This window comes from Miscanthus floridulus, chromosome 8 (assembly GCF_019320115.1).
Source record: "Miscanthus floridulus cultivar M001 chromosome 8, ASM1932011v1, whole genome shotgun sequence".
In the NCBI taxonomy this organism is placed as follows: Eukaryota; Viridiplantae; Streptophyta; class Magnoliopsida; order Poales; family Poaceae; genus Miscanthus; species Miscanthus floridulus.
This window is the reverse complement of record NC_089587.1, coordinates 135770716-135775360: the sequence shown is the minus strand read 5'-3', so window position 1 is coordinate 135775360 and position 4645 is coordinate 135770716.

The following is a 4645-nucleotide window of genomic DNA, read 5'->3' as shown; positions in this document are numbered from 1 at the left end:
TTCTAGTCAGTCCGATCAATGGAGGCCAGTAGATCGTCATTGCGGATCTGCCTCCTTGGGCAGCGGGGGAGTTGGCAGTGAATTGTTGTTGAAGGTGACTCCAATGGTTGAATAGAGTCAACCCTCTGCTCTAGAACGATGGGAGCAGCCCAAATTGCACCCTCTTGGTGATGAAGGCACTGGCGCGATGGTGGAAATCCATTGAGGGCCTCCTTAGCAGACCTCTTATTGTTCTCCATGATCTCAAACCTACAAAAAAGTAGTAATTATACTAAGGATGTAGAAGGTTTGAGATGAAGATGGTTGTTGTTTGGTCCACAGCCATGGCCCGTATATATAACCTGGGAAGGCGAGAAGATAGATTTCATCGGGGGTGTGAAATTGGAATCAGAAACGAAAGCGGATCGACACTCCAGAAATTTAGGGTGTAACACCCTAGGTGTTTGGCTTCCACTAATTGCATTTCATTTCATAAACATGTGCATCATCTATCTCATTATGCCTTTGATTACTGAAACATGCATATGCAACAGTTTCCAATTATGTATGTTTCAGACTTGAGTGTTGTGAATAGTAATGGTGTAACATGTGAATGCAACCTGAGTTTCTCATCCCTTGAAGCATGGCAACATGGTAGTAATGTGACAAGTATAGGATAACAACAAGGTCATGCAACATGTGAAACGTTGTACTGAAACATATGAATGAATTGCTTGTTTTAATTTCTGTATCACATGTGATCATTAGAAGTGGTATAACAATTTTTGTAAAATGGTTGATCATGGTCTATTACACCTTAACTACACTTAGGTTACTTGTTGGGACATTGTTCATGTAGATCAAAATGACCAAAATGCCCTCAAGTGGAGGTTTGACTTGAATTAACCCTTGGAGTGTCACAGTTTGACTGTTTAAAAAGTGCAACTTAGAGTCTATGCATGTCTGAGCAACCTAAAGCAAAGTTGTAGTAAATTTTACAAGGAATAAAAGTTGTTTTATGACCAACTCATGAAAATGTGTGGAACAATGCTCAAACATGGCCCACAAGTCAGAATGCCATGCTGATTTCACACTTAGAAAAATATTCTAAGTCATGGTACATTTCAGTTGCATCGAGCCCACTTTGGCTTCATGTAACTTTGGATCCACGACGTTTTAGGTGTTGGTCATTGAAAAGAATTTGTAGAGGGAAGGTAGGTCTACAACTTTGATGTTCAATTCCTCCACTAACTCGTCATGGATTAGGAGCAAATCATCGTTGAATACTCGCTGTCAGGCGGTTCAAGTCGACTGAATCGAAGCTACAGTACCACCATTTTCAGAAAACACCGGACGCGTGTGCGCCGTGCGTCGACGGCTGGCTGACCGCGCTAGCCACGTGCCGTGCGCATTCTGGCGTCGTAGCCGTGTCTTGAAGCCACCCCGCGCCTGCCGACGCACTCGCCGCTCTCTTTTTCTCATTTCTCGCCTCCCACCGCGCGCAGCAACAGAGCCATAGCCGTCCGCCATTGCCAGCTGCACCTTCGCCTTCGCCTAGCTCCACGCGTTGCAAAACGCGTTGCTCCAGTTCATCTAGAGCTTTGCTCGTGATCCCCTTTACCATCTCCACCTCACCGTCGGGTCGATCAGTGCCTCGGTAAGGGCGTATTCGCCGTTTTCCCCCACCGCAGCCATGGCGGGACCTCGCCGGAGTTGGCGCTCCACGCGGCCAGCTCTCCTCGCGTCCTTGCCATCCCTCCTCTATCTCAGCGCTAGGGTCTAGGCATGCTGCCGTAGCTCATAGGGTCGCCCTATTGGGCTGCGACGCCGTATCAGTCGTCGGAGCCGGCCATGCCATGGCCGAGCGCCGCCGTGGCCATCGCCACCCCCGCTAGCAGGCGTCAGTAGCTACAATAGAAGGTTCCCCTAGGTTCGCTTGGGTGAGGCGAACATGTTGGCGCCGTTGCCATCATCGGAGAAGCCACCAGCGACGAGCTTTGCCGCCGTCTCCTCCTCCTCTCCTGCCTGTCTCGCTGTCACGCAGGACCCGGCTGTCAGCTACCGAGGCTGAGGCGGGAGCCCAGCGTGGGCCACGCCGCATCTTGGGCCATGCCTGTATGCTTTGCGGGCCACTGTTCCTTCGGGCCGGCCCAACTGTGGCTGAGTTTTGTTTCCTTATTTGTTTTGTTTTATTATTTCACAGATTTGTATTGATATTCAAAAATCTGTATTTCTTAGTATATAGATCCAAATGCTATGGTTCTAATTTTGTTGAGCTCCTAGTATTCTCTAGTATTTAATAAAAATATTATATGAGCACACATTTTAGAAATTCTGGATGAATTAAATAGGACATTGAAATGTGTTTTTGGATACATGAAAAATTATTTGAATTTTATCTTGAGTTCCTTGGTCCAAAAATTATGAAATTTTGTGGTAATCTGTTATTGCTTAGTAGAAGCTCTGGTTAAAATTTCAGAGCTAGTGCATGTGTAGTTTTTAAGTTATAGAAATTCCTTTTATTAATGGATGGATCTTGTGTGAATTTTTATAATTTTTCTATAGATCCAGTATAGGTAAAATTTGGTGAGTAAGGTTCTTATGCTAGAATGATGCTAGGAAAAATGTGAAATCTATTGCTTGACACTTTTCATTAGGGTTTCCTAATTATGCTCAAATTAGACATGTCATCTATTATTTTGGATACAGCAAGTTATGTTTGCCCAATGGCCTTTGAAATTTTTATGGTAGTCTATGTGCAGCATGAGATAGCTACTGTAATTTTTGTAGATTTTTATGAATAGTTTTACTATATATTGCTTAAATCACCTAATTAACTAAATAAATTGGAAAAGGATATTAAATAATTTATTTAGAAGTTGGCACTATACTTTATGATGTTTCTTAGGTATGAAAAACAAGTTGGTAAACTTGGTTTGATCAAGTTATGCTTTTGCACAATCATTAAATAATTAAGTTAGTAACCCTGTCATACTGGATAGATTCTAGGTTTGCTGGAAATTGATTTGGTTAACATCAGAATCAGGCTTTGCTGTTTACCATTGATTTGTAGAACATTTCATAAGCTTTCCAGAATGTCCTCATACAAGTCATTTGGATTTGTATAACTCTTGTTGTGATTTAATTACGGGAATACTTGTATACATATGAAACTTTAAATGTTAAATTATGTATACCGTTACTATTTCTAAGTTGTGGTAATGTTCCTAGGTGTTAGGCCTTTAACCGAAGATGAGCATCTTTATCTTAGGTTATGCAAGTTAGGTAAGTTGATCTTGTTCTTTAAGTTAAGTTAGATACATGCTTAAAGTGATTTGAATAGGGCTAGTCTTACTCGGTAAACGAGTGTCCAGTGATATTTTCGGTAAACACTTACTGTGATTCATTCATCATGAGCATCATGTCATTCCTTATGCATCCATGGTATTTATCTTTTGCATCGGCATGCAATAGGTGTACCGGAAGGAGTGACCCTGCTGGAATTCGAGGAACCGAGCGAGCAGCAGCAGCCGACACCGGAGATTCAGGAGGAGCAGCCTTCAGGAGAAGTGCCAGACGAGGTCGCCGTTGAGTGCCCAGATCACCATCCTTGCAACTTTGTGAAAGGCAAGCCCCAGAGCATATTAAGCCTCCTAATTTCTGAAATGCAGTTAAATTATTATTGTTACATATATATATATATATATTGTTGCATTAAGTTTAGGTGTTGGATGCAAACACTTGCTGCATTGGTTATCCAATCCTTGTCCAGATATTGATACCCTGAATCCTATATAGCTCAGGCTCGTGTAGTGCTTAGCCCTGCTTTAACACGGTAAAAGTCAGGTGATTTCCTGTCACCTGCGAGATATAGGAAGATACATATGGCATGATTGGCTATATTTGCTATCATGGAAAAGAACCAGTCTTAATTTGAAATGAAGACCGGACGGAGGCTTGCTGGTTTGTAGTGACTCCATCTGCGTCGCTTAAGGACTGATTCTTAGAGCCTTTCCTGTTCATGTTGAACGCATGCCTCTCTCTTAGTTGGTCATGTCGATGACCGACCGCGAAGCCGAGTAGCTCAACTCAGGCCGGGAGTCGATAAGTATAAAGTACGCCTCGGAAGGGAGCCATAGGCGTGAGTCCAAGGGCAGGTGATTTAAAAGTCCTGATCGTCCTGGCAGAAGGGTAATCCCTGAGAGCGCTGGCGCTGATCGAACCCACGAATTTGGTTCCTGAGTTGTACCAAAGGTAACCCACGGCTACCCTTGCTAAGTATGCTAGGGTGAGAGTTAGGAATACCCCCTCAGCTGAGTTGTAATTCGATTCGAGTCGCCGTCTCTCCCGGTTAGTGAGAACTTGACGGGCTTATCTCCAATGTAGATACACTTAATAACATAATGGTTCGGAAATGATGATATGATGATGACAGCCTTATTATACCTGCTATGGTTAATATTGTTTGCTCCTAATAAGTGAGTGCTCTAGTACAGGTGCTAATCTAGTGGACAGGTAAATAATGATAAGCTTGATGCTAAGTTTAAATTGGCTTACTATAATCATAAGCTCTTTTATGCAACTGTGTCAAGCTAGCCCACCTAAAAAGCCTTGCATGATCCTTGGTGTCTTTTATTTCTGGTTTTGACGGGTAAGTCTAGCTGAG